Source organism: Podarcis tiliguerta, assembly GCF_965153285.1.
Source record: "Podarcis tiliguerta genome assembly, chromosome: 4".
In the NCBI taxonomy this organism is placed as follows: domain Eukaryota; kingdom Metazoa; phylum Chordata; class Lepidosauria; order Squamata; family Lacertidae; genus Podarcis; species Podarcis tiliguerta.
In genome coordinates this window covers 60,446,111-60,462,171 of record NC_139537.1, presented here as the reverse complement: position 1 = coordinate 60,462,171, position 16,061 = coordinate 60,446,111, and the positions used below count along the sequence as shown (strand labels likewise).

At 40.9% G+C, this 16,061-nt stretch overlaps 1 protein-coding gene across 1 annotated transcript in view; it reads left to right on the top strand.

The window, feature by feature from the left end:
• LOC310677064 (uncharacterized protein) overlaps positions 1-16,061 on the top strand; it is a 546,359-nt gene that overhangs the window by 381,345 nt on the left and 148,953 nt on the right. The window lies entirely within an intron of this gene.

Genomic DNA, 16,061 nt, shown 5'->3' with positions numbered 1-16,061 from the left:
CTGTCCTATGCCAAGTCTATATACAGGTCTCCTGGTTCCTGAAGCAAATCTACATATGCACAGATCCACTGACACTATCACCATGCCAGCTAACACTGCTGTCTAAAACCCACAGCCCCTTCCGCTGACTGCCACAGATTCAGAGTCAGACCCTGACAGCAAACAGAACAGGTACCCCTCTCTCCATTCCTGAACCAATGGGAGGGTCAATGACTAGGCAAGTCATACACTCAACCTCTGCTCTGTTGCTATGGTACCCAGTGCATCTTACAACATCCAGACATGGGGCGTGTGCTCCTCAAGACATGAGACCAAGCACTGTGTAATTTAACTCATGGTTCACATTACATCAAGAAGTCCTGCCAAGAAAGTGGCATAAAAATGACTGAAGTGGAGGAGATATATAAATATAGGTATTTGTAAGAGTAGATGGGGAAAAAGAAAAGAGGAAGAAGAAAGCCTGAAACTATGTTAGGTATTAGGCATCTGGTACTCTTTGAATAATGGAATAGAATTGTAGAGCTGGAAGGGACCCTAAGGCAGTGGCAGACTTTCAAATTTCTGTGGCGCCCTGTGCAACACCAACATTGGGTGCGCCCTGCCACTCTCCTTCCTTTCTAAGTATAGGCGAACCAGCTGCACTCTCCTAAATCTTCCTTTGCTGAAGGGTAATCTAATCCATCCCCCTGCAATGCAGAAATCACAACTAAACAATTCCTAACATATGGTCACCCAACCTCTGTTTTAAAATCTCCAAGGAAGGAGATTCCACCACCTTCCAAGGTAGTCTGTTGCATGGTCAAACAGTTTTTAGTATGAGAAAGTTTTTCCTAATGTGTCATGATTATCTGAGGTAAAAGCTGCATTTTATTATAAAATCAATGGTGACTGAGTATTTGCTTTTTCTACTTAGTCCACACACAATCTAGATCTATTGCATTTTTTTTTTTGCTTCTGAAATGCACTTCTTGAGTTTTTAGTTTCATCCGAAAATAAAAGCTCCTTCTGGATTGATTCTGCATTGCAGTGTGTTCATTTGAATACATGAAAACATATGTAGGCAGCAGTATTTCAGGAAATATGTCTGATCACAAAACAGACTGTAAATGTATTCCACACTGGCTTCATTAATGATCTTCAAGGATGCACACAGGAACCTTTCCCACAAAGAATTGATCATATCCCAGCTCAACAACTGATCGCTCAAAACTTGAAAGATTTGGATAATTTACAGTTGACTGTTTGGAAACAGAAGGTTTGGCCAAGGACTGTTATGGAAAGACAACTCAAAGCACTAAATGGAAAGGGAAAATGCAAAGGGAAAATGACTCCATGGAAATGTGGTATGCTGTTATAACCCATGCACAGTATCTGAAAATGATTCTATATGCATCCGCAGCATCACATGACCAACTGCTGTGGGGTATATTTACTTACCCTTTGAATCTTATTTTCATGAGTGGAGGGAAGCGAGTTATTCCTTCATGTCTGTATACAGTGGTACCTCGGGTTACATACGCTTCAGGTTACAGACTCCACTAACCCAGAAATAGTACCTCGGGTTAAGAACTTTGCTTCAGGATGAGAACAGAAATCGTGCAGAGGCAGCGCAGCGGCACCAGGAGGCCCCATTAGCTAAAGTGGAGCTTCAGGTTAAGAACAGCTTCAGGTTAAGAACAGACCTCTGGAACGAATTAAGTACTTAACCTGAGGTACCACTGTAGATGTGTTTTATTTTGTTACAATATGAAAACTGAACAATTTACTTATTATCTATTTACTGGTTCTCTTTTTACATTAGTTCTGTACTTATGTTAAAAATGTGTGTAGTCTCAGTGCATGCAAGGAAAGCATGATTATAAAGGCAAGCCTTATCCATGCTGCTATTCATAAAGTCTAAACACTTAGCATGTGCGTTATAACCTGTCTGGAACATGCAAAGTAGGACAGGATATAAACATCTATAGTTTGGAGCCAGACTCAGTCATGCTTGGAATACAACCACTGAAATGAATGAGACTTGTTAGTCATCATTAACATAATCATGACTTAAGTCTAAAGCCAAGTCTATATCTATGTGTACAGGGTCTGAAGTCATTAGAATTTTGTTATATGTACTGTATTTACCAAGACACTATTGCTTGGCTCATTGATTGAACAACATGCTTTCAGAAACAGATTGGGGTACAAATCTTGCTGTCTTTATGAGCGCAGCTTGAATAAGAATGAGGATTACTGTAACAAGCCTAATGATGGCAGAGGAAATTCTTGTAGTATTTTTAGTTCACGTTGAAGAGTCAGAGCGCTGGTGATTAGGTCAGCAATGTAAAACTCCATTAGTATTTTTCCTTTCTACCCTTGTTTTATATAGCTGGAATTTTCCCTTCCTTTCCCTCTCTTCCTGCAGGAGTAGCCTCCAAGCTTATGTATCCTTACATCCAAGTAAAAGATGCCACATTATCCATTTTGTATCTCTTGTATCTTTCCAAAGACTTTACCAGCAGCTCAGTGATTCTCAGAATGTGAATAACATTTGTCAAATCCACACATGTGAATAAATCAAGAAAGCATACTCTAGAAAGAAACAGGGGAGCTACAAACTGGAGTTTTGTTGAAGGCAAGAATAAAATGATATTCAGCTTAGAATAAAGCAAAGCAATTCATGTGGGGGAAGATATCGGGAAAGTAAACAAGCTAGACATTAAGTAGGATCCGCATAGTGAATTACAGATGAGCTTACAGCTCCACTGGGGAAGGGTGGAAAGTACAATGTTCTAATCTACACATTGTGACAGACTCTGGTGTTGATATTTTCCTTTTGTATAAGCGGAGAGCAAACATACCTAACCAACAAAGCACTTACTACTCAATAGCCATGAAAAATTAAAATACTATGAAAGCTGAGGGAAAGGAAGCCTTTTGAAAATTCCCAGCCTTGGTAACCTGTCACTTTCCTGACTCCTCAGCTGTCAATAAATGCTATGGATTTCATGAAAAAAGATGAGATTCCTAATGTTCATAGGAGAATAGAACCTGGAAACCATGAATATAATTCTAGGCCTTGCAAAGTGAGTGAGGAACTGTGTGGAGAGTCTGTGTCCTGGCAGGCCCAGTGGAAGCTAGTAGGATGCCTGCCTTAATCCAGTTTCTGGGTGCAGTATACATGTGGAGATTCCACCCAGTTGCTAGAGTAGTAACTGATACAAAGTTTGTATTAGAGTAACAGATCACTCAGGTAAAAGGAACTGAAGGCCAGAAGGATCTTGAAACTGTCCCTCAGTGTCCAGGCTGAATGATGGGGATGGAGACACTCATGTTACATGTCACAGTAAGCAGGGCTGCAATATGTCCGGATTTTTACAGATATTACTAGGATTTAAAAGGTGGGATTGATGTCTGGGGTGAATTTCTGAAAAGTGGCACTTTGTCCTGGATCTTAGTCAAGTCAGGTTTTTTTGGTGCAACAATTTTGGGGGTTTCCTAAAAAGAAGCTCAACAATTTTGGTGGTTTCCTTTAAAAAAGCTCAAATCTGGCAACCCTACAGTAAGACTATGCTTTCCTGTGGTCAATTACTTCTGCTTTGCACCCCTCTTCATATGATAGGCAACAAACCGCAGAGCTGCTGGCTTGACACTAGTCAGCACTTGGGTGAATCAGCACTTCTGGTTTGTTACTTTCTAAATAAACCATGAACTGATTCCAAAAACAAACCACAAGTGCTGGTTCACATGTCACACTAAGACAGCCTCTCCGTGGTCTGTTTTCTGGCTTAGGAAGGGGAGGCGCAAAGCAGGCACAATTCAGCAGCTTGTTCCAGCATGTTGTTCATTCACAATAAACAATCTTTTATTTTAGAATATGGCTTACTGTGATGGTGTAAAGAGGACATTAGAAATTTTCTGCCAACCCAATTTGAGGGTTGTTAATTCAATGTGTCATCATTGGCCGCACCAGAAAAAACACCCATATTTGGATCAAGGAAAGGGGGGCAAAGGAGGTTCTGAGGGGACAAGTTGAAGAAGCTAATATTCACAGCTTTGTAGAAAATCTCCCAGAAGAATATAGTCATCTGTTAGGTGATAAAGGAGCATAGCTTTCAGCAAGGCAGAAGCAAATAGTAACCATTGCCCAGCTATTGAAAACCAGCAGTTCATTGCAAACAGAAGCATCTTTATGCTTCACATTAATGCACCAATCAAAGTGAAGTCTGCCACCTTCAAAAGCAATCTGTTCCATTTTTGAAGCACTGGGAATGGTACTGATAGAATCATAGAACTGTAGAGATGGAAAGGAGGGTCATCTAATCCAACCCTCTGCAATGCAGAAATCTTTTGCTCCATGTGGGACTTGAACCCATGTCTCTGAGATAAAGAGAAGTTTTTCTTAATGTTTTATCTCAACCCCTTTGAAGCTTTGCCTGTTATGCATCAGTGTAGGAGCCTTGGAAGACAAAAGGTAGCAACCACAGGCACCAAGCTGCATCAAGATGCCTTGAGAAATAGCTCAGTGAAGCAACGTACATGACTTAGGCACCGTATTTTTCGCTCTATTAGATGCACTGGACCATAAGACGCACCTAGTTTTTAGGGGAGGAAAACAAGAAATAAGAAAGCAACGCAAAGCTTTGTGGGGCTATCGCTGAAGCCAGGAGAGCAAGTGGGATCGGTGCACACCAATCCCTGTTGCCCTCCTGGCTTCAGCGAAAGCAAGCCTACTGGCTTTCCCCCCACCTCCTGCAAGAGCCGTGGGCTATGTCCCTTCTCCCACCTCCCACAAAAGCCAGGGATAGCCGCACGAAGCCTCCTCCGCAGGGCACAGGGATGAGGGATCGCTGCAATCCCGCTCGCTGTCCTGGCTTCTTGCTTGGCCGCGCGCAGCCTCTCCCGGGCAAGGGGAGCCTTCATCCCCTGTCTGGGAGAGGCTGCGCGTGGCTAAGGTTCCCCCAAAAGCCTCCCTGAGGAGGGAGAAGGGACTGACGGGCTGCCCTTCTTCCTCCTTGGGGAAAGGCCAGCAGAAGCCGCACACACGCTCCACGCGGCTCTTTAAAGGGAGCACTGAGCAGAGCCTCCTGCCTGCATTCGCTCCATAAGACTCACACACATTTCCCCTTACTTTTTAGGAGGGGAAAAATGTGTCTTATAGAGCGAAAAATACAGCAAATGAGCCAATCAACACACATCATGGCAGTGGGTCAAGACATTGGCTCCAGTATCTAATTCAGAGATAAATAGGTAGAAATGACATTATTTTATTTATTTATTTATTTATTTACCCGATACCCGAAGGTCTCAGGGCAGTTCACAGAATAAAAAGAAAATGTAAAAAGAAAATTAGGAACTAAACATACATTGGACAGGTAGGGAAATCTACGTACCAACAAAACTGCATCCTTTTTATTCTGCATCCAAGCAGGAATAATCATCCTTTTAGCAACACACAACACTTGCTTCTCAGTTATTATACATTTAAACCCATTTGAGACCCTCTGTGACCCCTGAGAGTTATGAATTCCCAAACATTGTCACCTAGAAGGCAGTCACTAAGGTAGTAAGTTTAATAAGCAACAAGATGGAATTGTAAACTGTAGCTGCAGTGAAGCCACTTTTACATATGTCTTTGTTCACTGTGGAGATAAAGAGGACGGTTACTGTGCTATATATAAAACAGCAAATTTATCATGAACTCCTAGGCCAGCTTATCACTCTATTCCTGCCATACATTTATACCAGCTGCTTATATCCTGCATAATTTTATGGATGGTATTTGGTAGATGTACAAATCATTGATTTAGCAAATCATTTTTATATAGTTATATTTGGTAGGACTACATAAAGCACTTATGAAAATAGTGCTGCTATTTTTATTTTGCTTCTAGTGTGTCTAACATTATGCCTGGCTGATCATTGCTTATGTGCTGGCTATTTTAAGGGGTTTTTTAAAAATAAAAAATAAAGCGGCTCTGTATGTTTTACATCTCTCTAAATTGTATTTTGAATTGTTGTGGGGGATTACAGTGGACGCTTGGGTTGTGAATGTGATCCATGCGGGAGGGACATTCACAACCCGCAGCTTTCGCAACCCACAGCACCACGTCTGCGCACGCATGGGTTGTGATTCGGTGCTTCTGCGCATGCACAAAGTGTGATTTAGCGCTTCTGTGCATGCGCAACTGCCGAAACCCGGAAGTAACCTGTTCTGGTACTTCTGGCTTTCAGCACATCCATAACCCGAAGAAACGCAAACTGAAGTGCCTGTAACCCAAGGTATGACTGTATTTAATCAAGTTGGGGGCCTACACAGCCCTATTTAAGGCCCAGCATGCTCCAAAGTTGGTCTCTTTATTTCTGCGTGGAATGCCTCTCCCTTTTATAATATGGGATTAACTGGTTGCCCATTTGAGGTGGAGCAGGTGTCCCACAATTGGTTTTGGGAGCATCCTTTTTTGTCTAGACCAGGGGTTGTCAACCTGGTCTCTACCGCCCACTAGTGAGTGTTTCAGAATTCTAGGTGGGCGGTAGGGGGTTCTACAGCAGAAGCTGAATGCTTCTTCCATTGAGCACTGGTGGGCAGTAAAGAATTTTTACCATCAAGAAAGATGCATTAGTGGGTGGTAGGTATTAAAAGGGTGTCTACCCCCGGTCTAGTCCATACTCCTGTTAGTTCAGTCTGGGTGATTTTAATTTGGCCAATTTGCTTTATTGTCACAGCTCAGGGCAGATGACATCATAGCTCTGATGAGCACTTGGAGACACCTTGTGGTAAAGTGCCCATGAGCAACCAACTTCACATTGTGCTCTTGGACACTGACCAGTAGGGTGGAGCTGATTTACAGTATCCTCTTCTGCTCACCTTTAGGACAAGATGGCAGTGTGAGAGCCACCTCAAGGCATGATACAGGTGTGGCAACTTCAACCAGGGTGGCATTGCTCTCTTGAGGAGATATGGGGATTTCCCCTGTATCTCCTCAGATGTATAGTAAGTTGTCTGCAGGTAGTCATGTGGAGTTTGAATTGATCACTGCAGATCCTCTATGGAGTAATTAACAAAGTTGTGAGCTTTGGAATCAAATATATGTCTTGGGTCTTCATTCTAGGCATTGCTCAATCTCTGTGTTTTTGAAGCACATTCCACCAACATGTTTTATAAAAGACTTGAGTCAGAATTTATTGCCACCTAAGGAGCAAATATGAACGGTATGTGCAACATAAGCAGAATTCTTAGAACTGATCAGACACACACACACACACACACACACACACACACACTTTTATCTACCAGGGCTCCATATACTTCATACAGATGAAATATAACAGTTTTCCAATTTGAAAATTAGTTTGCCATTTCCTTTTATATCTGCCTAACAGCTAGCTACTCGTGTCTCTTTGGAGAAGCCTGCCTCATACTTTGAGAGGCTTCACTTTGTAACATTCGTGTAGACCCTAGTAAAGCCAGCAAAAACTGTGAGATCAGCTCATGAAATTAGAATAGGTTTGCTTTTAAATATATGTATAGATTCTCTGACTTAATATTTCTCACTTTTCTTTATTAGGTACTATATAATAGATCCCACTGAAGATGAAAAGCATTATTCAAAAAACAGCACAAAATGTTAGTCATTCTAGTGTATTATGTGCATGACAAATAAACTGAATTTCATTTCATTTGTTTTTTATAATAAGTCAGATCATTAAAAACAAATTACTCCCTGTGACAGACTTTCAGCAAAAATGTCAGGTTTTTGTGATATGTTAAAAGACAAAATCTGTACAAGAATCACTATTTTTAATTGATGAATTATAAATGGGCTTTTTTGGCTCAATTCAATAACTGTGACAGCTAAGTGAAGGTAGTACATGGCAGCTGTTTTTGAGGTTCTGGTGAATGAAAGGGGCCTAGCTAGATTTTTCTACTACTCTGGCAGAAAGTTTAAATTGTTTTGTGCTTACCCAGGATTTTGAATGCTAACTCAAGATGGCTGAAGGACCCACCGACTGCATCCCAGTACCCTGCCCCAATTGCTTTCCACTTCTCAGATGGCATGCAGTCACAGGTGACCCAAGATGGCATTTCACTTTTGAAATGCATCATCATGTGAGCTGCCATTTCCCATCAGGAGTGACCACAGACCTGGCCTGGCAGCAGCAGTGCTGCCCTATACCAGGGCAAGGTGGGGGTTAAAGTGGTCTGGGTGAAGTCAGGGTGGTTCAGGTACATCCAAACCTATCTGCCCTGTACCATCTCATTGCACAGTAGTGATGTCATTGCAGGGATGGCACGTCTGTGGTGCAGCTGTTCCCATTGCCTGCTCCTGGTTTCTATCACTGTGGTATGGTGGTTGGAGCATTGCATTAGGACCTGGGAGACCAGGGTTCAAGTATCCACTTGGCCATCTGGTTGAATATGGACTTAATATGTAAACCACCTATAATTTTTTCTATTAGTAGTTGCTTGTTTGACTATCACAGGGCTTTGGGTTTTTCTTTAATTATTTGGTTCAATTTTCACTTCTGCAAAATTGACTTATAAATTAAGGACATTTGGGGGGAGCTGCTAAACTTTTGTTTTTTGCCTCAATTTTATTACCATTTGTTACTTATGTGACAGACCAATCACTGTGATGGCTAGTCTCCATGAAATATGGCTTCATCTGATATTCATAACCTTTGTCATTTTTGTTGTAACATCTAATTCACTCTGTAGTCCCTTGAGAATGAATCTTACCTTATGAAGTAATGGCTGTGTGCACAGAATTGTTTTTTGTACAGTTCCCCCTCCCCTTTCTTCTTTTTCATTAATTTTATTTCACATTTCTTACTGGATTGTTATTTTAACTTCACAATAAAGGCTTGAAAATTACAAAACTGCTAAACTAAAGTAACATGGAACTGAGCAAGGCACATTGTGTTCCTCCGGTGTTGCATCTGGTCTTCTGGTAAAGTCCATGGGTGACTTTGAGATTTTCAGAAATTTAAGGTGTTAACTTTTTAATTTGCATTTCCAACCCCCTATAAACTAGATCACTTAACAGCAAGCAAGGAAATCCTGCTTCCGACTATTACACATTTTATCAGCGTGTAGAAGGAAGTCTGGCTTTTACATTTTATTCATGTGAGAGGGAAGAAACCTCTTTGAAATATTAAATATTAAAGTAGAAACATTAAAGTAGTTTTCTCTTTTAAGTAAAACATATTTGGTACCATTATTTTCTCAATAAATGCATATTTTAGAGTGTAATCCTGTATTTACTTACCTGAGAGTAAATCCAGTTGAATTCACTGTCTTACACGTATTAGAATGTATGTGGAAATACAATCATTTAAAAGTGCAGCCTTTAAAATATGAGTAAAACAGAACCCACCAATCCATTTATTACAGTTTGAATTAAGACACTATCATGGAGGACAATTACTCCAGTGGCCAAGAAAAATAAAAGTTGTAGTAAAGAACAAACTAAAATGATAGTGATTAAAATGTAGGAAATGAAGATAGCGATATAGAATCATACAAAGAAATATAAAGAATCCAGTCCTGTGTATCTTTACATGGACATCAGTACAGAAAAAGATTATACAATACAATGGACAGCAAAATGTTACCTCACCCAGGATGACAAAATATCTTGAGGTAGTCGGTAACTTGCTTAATAGCTTGGCATACCTGATGATATTTATTACTTATTTTCTTTGAACCGCAGACCTGTATGCTGTATAGAAAACTACCTTTGACAATCCTATCAGGTTCAAAAGAGATAGGACATATACTGTGGGTTGTAGTTTGAATAAAAAAAAATGCTGAAAGTTCCTTTGGATGCAAATAGGCTGTTTGGTGGTTGTTTTGATTACCATCAAAAAAATTATTTTCTAGATCATTCTGCTTTTCTGTCTTTATGATATTTATCTTAGCCAATACATCTACGCTCTTGTTCTAGTTTTCTTCTATATATATAGGCTTGGAAAGCCTCTTAATATTAAAGTGAGGAAATATACAGCACACCACTGTAGTGGAATTCCCCATGTACCAATTATGCAGATTTAAAAGGTGTTATAAAATGTCAGCATTACATGGAATGTTACATACATTAGAATACTAATTGTGGGACACAGATATCCATATTAAGACAGGCATTCAAATGTAATCTCTCAATATAATTGATTTGCTGATACTTAAATAAATCCATTTCTAAGTGTAACATTTTAAAATGTAGCACCATGGAAACATTTTATAGAATTTAGTTAGGTTCTCGTTTTTATAGGCTATTTGATAATCAGATATCAGTGTGCTTAATTTACATTCATTGAAAATTAAAATTATTTCAAAACTTAATGGCAAAATCTCCTATCAATTGCAGGAAATTCTGTAAATGATTGATGAATATTTCAGTGTGTCCTAGCCAGCTTGAGAATTAAAGTAATTTTAAAAACAGTTTCCAATACAATGAAGCCCAGAGAGAAAAGCAATAGAACAAAAAATGCTCACAAATTTTGCCCCATGTGAGGTAACTTTGCATAACGCTCCCTGTACTGTGCCCTTTTCACACCCTTTATTTACATTCTGCTCTTGTTTTCCACTCCTAATGATCATATAATAATTCCCAAAGTCCAATTACTTTCCATCTTTGTTGTCTCCAATTACCAGCTCTAATTATCCTACCCAATATGCACCATTAACAGCATGGTTTCAATATTTGTAGTTACAAAAATATCAGCAATTTCTCCCTCTTGGTAAATAAACAGTACACAGATTAGCAAGTTATACTGTTTCTCTTCTACCATGATAGATAAGACCCACGCCGTCTCAACATTAGTGCAATAGCCCGTTTTCATCAAACAAAGGTCATTGTGTGTATAGGACACAAATGTACAGACCTATGAGTTGTATCCAACAAGTCACTGTGTGAGGTTCCCCTGTAATGCCCCGACACCTCCCAAACCTGCTCCAGGGGGTCTGCAAGGGGAAGAGAGGGAAGGGAAGTTACGTTGCACAAGTAGAAGTTGCACTCTGGACTTCGTTGAATTCAACTCTGTGTGTGACTTTTGGCTGAGTTTTGTTGTTCCAACACAGGTGATGATTGTTGAGAATAAAGTGGCTGATCAGATGGCTAGGAAGGTTTTGGAACAGAAGGACACTTATTTTGTGGTGCCAGTGTCATTTTTGGAAGCTAAAAGCTGTTTTTTATGTATTCTGTTAGATGCAAAAGTAGAATAAGGTGGGTTCTACAGGAAGGAAGGTCTTATTTTGTCCATCAATTAATGATTTTCACACTTTTACACCAAAAGAGTGGCAGATACAAATTTGTCTCTTGAGAGTTTTGATGGGTATTGTGCTCTTCAGAGTGGTTTGTACAGGGCAAGGAGGGCAGACTTGGAATACCATGAGGTTTGTGAGTGGAGATAACAGTTTATCGTTATCTATGGGTCTGTTTGCGGGACATGAAAGACAGAGGACTTCTCCTTCACAGTTTTTGTGATTTGAGTGTTACAAATTGCTCTGTGGGTCCTTATCTCTGGGACAAGACTCCCTGGAGTTCAGTGCTGGAGGGTTTATGGCAGTTTGTGAAGGATATGAGGCTCTACAACAGGCTGTGACTGAAATGTGATTGCATTGTTGCCAGTTGGTGGTGGCTTTAGGGTCTTGCTATGCCATTAAACGCTGAGAAGAACAATCTTTCATTTCTCCACCAGAAATGAAGACATGACACATTATCTGGGGTAAATAGACAGCAGTTTTATTTGCTTAACAAGATCTGCAAATAGGTTAGCTAGAACAGTACTTCTCGATTCGCTAAGTACTGCAGACCCCCTGTTTTCAAAAGCCAAGCCATGGACCCACTACTCTATATATCTCTATAGTCAATGAGTAGGCAAACTAGGGGCTGGGGCCAGATCTGGCCCAATTGCCTTCTAAATCCGGCCCGCGGACAGTCCAGGAATGAGCATGTTTTTATATGAGTAGAATGTGTCCTTTTCTTTAAAATGCACCTCTGGGTTATTTGTGGGGCCTGCCTGGTGTTTTTACATGAGTAGAATGTGTGCTTTTGTTTAAAATGCATCTCTTGGTTATTTGTGGGGCATAGGAATTTGTTCATTTTTTTAAATTTTCAAAATATAGTCTGCCCCACCACAAGGTCTGAGGGACAGTGGACCAGCCTCCTGCTGAAAAAGTTTGCTGACCGCTGCTATAGTAGTTTTTGTAATGTGAATGGTGCCAAAGATTCCCTGAGCTAGAAGCTAACAATGTACTTCAAGTGAGCACTCAATAATCTCTCTCCTGTTTCCAACCTGGAGTGGGCAATGCCCCAAACAGCAGACCAGTCAGCTGGCCAATATCTGCTTGTCTTTGCTCCCCAAACAGACTTTAGAAGACAGCTTGTCTCATATTCTTTTGCAGTCAGGTAATGGAAACATGTGAATAGGGTTGGGAGAATTTTTGTTAAGTGCTAGCTGGTTTCTATGTAGCTGATTTCAATGAGTTTTAGGGAAGTCAAAGCCTACAATGGATGTGGCACAAGCAATCACAGATCAGTAATTACTGGAACTCATTCAAGGCTGAATATATGTCAGCTACCAAGAGCTAATTGTCTTCATCTTAGAAAGAAAGAATAGTAAAGCAAGTCCTTCAAAATTGGGAAATGGATTACCAGTAGGCATCAAATGAAGTAGGTAATGAATTTAGCAATGTACAGACTATATGATTTGAATTAGGTAGGTAGGTAGGTAGGTAGGATTGTCAATATTAAATTTATAAGAAATGTATGTAACATGAAAAACGAAAAAAGAAACATGGTAAATTCAGGAGAAACATCTTATTTACTTTCCTTTATGGAAGAAAAGGCTAAAACTGGTTAACTTTTTGCATAAATAAAAATCTGGAGCTCATGCTAACTCATGATAGATGGTGCCTTTTGTACTTGATTTTGAGATTTAAGCAAGGAATCATAACCTGGAGGGCTCCCAAGAATCTCATTCTCCCCACAATCATCAGCACATTCTACTATTGCTAGATCCCTGATCTGATGATTTATTCATTTTTGCACTGCTAGTCCAGAGGCTCAGTGTGGTGAATAGTTTGCTTAAAAAAAGGAGGTGGTGGTGGAAGGAGGAACTTTTACAAAGTGCCTTTGTCAAATTGACAAAAGAGCCTTCTGACTGCACACTATTGCTGAGAAACTATAGTTCAGCACTGTTATTCCTGCACTTTCTTGTGTCCCATGCTATTAAGAGCTGCATGAAACTGCTGGGTAGTCTGCAGATCTGGACTGAGTTGTTAGCACTATGCAGATGATGCCTGGCTCTATTTCTCCTTTATATCATAACTAGTGTGGCATGGGCTATGTTGAACAGGTGCTGGAATCAATAACTGGATAGATGAAGGCCCATTGCCCAATCTGGTTAAGACTGAAGGACTTTTTGTAGGCAGTTCAGTCAAGAGCTGCTAGAGGGCTGGTGGGTGGGTGAGTGGCACTGTGAACCTGGTCTCCTGGCAGCAGCATAACTTTAGTGGATTGGGAAAGTATAAGGATAGGACAACTAAGGAGCACCAGCAAAGCCAATTGGAGCTCTCACCAGCACAGCCAAACTTGCCTGACATCACGACCGCCCTGCCCCGTACCAGCCACAGCATATAGTGGTGATATTGCTTCCGGAAGGGCAGGTCCATGGTCCTGTCCCTCCTAACTGGCTTTGCATGAGTTCAGTGATTCAGATAAAACCTTTTTTGAACTTGTACTTCCCTGTAAGTTGCAGCATGTGGTGACTTTACTTTGGATGCTATGATAGTATCGAAAAAGGCATCCTTCATCAGCGTACTAATTGCAGATTAGGTCAGATACAGCCTTGCCACAATATCCCATGCTGAGTGGAACTGACTATTTGCCTTCAAATTGCTGATAAATTTTGCATTTATTTCAGTTCTAGCTCATTAAATAATGTGTGTTCTTACAGGGTATATTCTTCAATGATCTACATGGATTCATGTACATCTGGAACACAGGTGCCTGGTTTTGTATTTGTCATGTGCAGTTCTGCACTTGACAAGCTGCTTAGGTAAAGGTAAAGACCATTAGGTCCAGTTGTGGCCGACTCTGGGGTTGCGGCGCTCATCTTGCTTTATTGGATAAGTGACTAAATCGCTTCTGGCGAACCAGAGCAGCACACAGAAACACAGTTTACCTTCCTGCCGGAGCAGTACCTATTTATCTACTTGCACTTTGACATGGTTTCAAACTGCTAGGTTGGCAGGAGCAGGGACCGAGCAATAAGGACCCCACCCTGTCACGGAGATTTGAACCGCCGACCTTCCGATCGGCAAGTCCTAGGCTCTGTGGTTTAACCCACAGCGCCACCCGTGTCCCGATAAGCTGCTTAACCAACCAGCCCTTTTTCTCCTTGCTTGTCTTGATACTGAGCAGCATGAATTATAGAGACAAAAATTTAATGTGTATCTTGTTATTCCTATAAGGACATGTTCGTTGGTGGACATACTTGGCTGATCATTTGGAGCAGGAATAATGGCACCAAGTTGGCTGATCAGAAGGGATGTTGGTTAGCATCCTTCTGTTTGGGGAGACAATGGAAGAGTGTACCATTTTGGGTTAGAACTGTATATAACTACAGTTCTTCTGTGAAAATAAGATGAGCCAGGAAGGCCCTTCTGCAAAGGAAGGTCCAAAGAGTGGGTGCTGAAGTTATGTGGATTCTGACTTCAAATAAGGAGCTGTTTCTAGCATCCAATTTAATAAAACACAGAAACTGTATGTAAAGGGAATACAAAAACCACAGTTGTTTAGAGCATTTAGATCCAGATGGGGGATCATTTTTTAAAAAGCTTTCTTGAATCCAAGTGGAATAAATTGCAGAGGCGCGGCTAAATTATCCCATGCCCCTTCTGGCCATAAAGACTATAAAACTGAAATGCTGCAAATGAGGCAGAGATTATCCCTTGAGTGCTTGTTTCATTGGCACAGGGAGGTCAATACTATGTGGTCGATCTGGCACAGGCCTGTCCTATGCTATTCCTCCAAAACGGAGTATGCTAGTGAGGAAGATAAATATTCTAGAGGAGAGGGGTGTGCTTTGGCAAATGTATATGTTGACTATGATCAACTGCCTTATAACACCTAGGAGACCAACATGCATATTCAAAAATCCCTAAGGCTGTTGAGAAGGGTACTCAGAATTAGGGCCAGGCAGTGAATCAAAGAGCTGTAGCTGGCAGTTTTCATTCTCTGCTGAGCCATGCACAAGCCAGTTGCAGTAGGGAATTGATTTTTCTGCACATTCTAAGCTGGAAAAAAAGTTAATAATCCAAAGAGGTTTTGGATATTGGACTTGCCCAACAGCAGATGCCACTTAAACTACTGAAAGTTTGCAAAAGCATGCAAAGCAAGGCTATCTGCAAAACAACAACAACAAAAAATCCAAAAACATTTATTACAATTTCCAAGCTCCATCCATGATTTTCAGGTGCCTGAGGCCCCATTTCCTTCCACTTGCCTGTCTTACTGGTGTGTTAAACAGGAGGTCCCCTCCTATACCTTCCAGATTTTTATGTCTTTGCTCCCATCGTGTGCAGAGAAATGTTTGAAGTAATATCGAATCAGGGTGGTCAATCTTACTGACAGTAACTGAAGAGCAAATGATTGCTTTTAGTGATTCAGGATCAGGCCCTACTGATTGTTAATTATTTTGCATGCATTTCACAGACTCGAGACTTTTTATTACCTGTTTCGTTTCATTCATATTGAGTCTTAGGGGAAGCTTTTTACTGACATTCTTGCTTATTCAGAAGGTAGAAGTATCATGTGTTGATTCTCTGTCTCTGTGATGACACTGAACATCTTAGCTAGGTCATAGGATTGGGTGGCCTATTTGGTTCAGTGTGGTGTAGTGGTTAAGAGTGGTAGACTCGTAATCTGGGGAACCGGGTTCGCGTCTCTGCTCCTCCACATGCAGCTGCTGGGTGACCTTGGGCTAGTCACACTTCTCTGAAGTCTCTCAGCCCCACTCACCTCACAGAGTGTTTGTTGTGGGGGAGGAAGGGAAAGTGATAAAGCGGGATATCA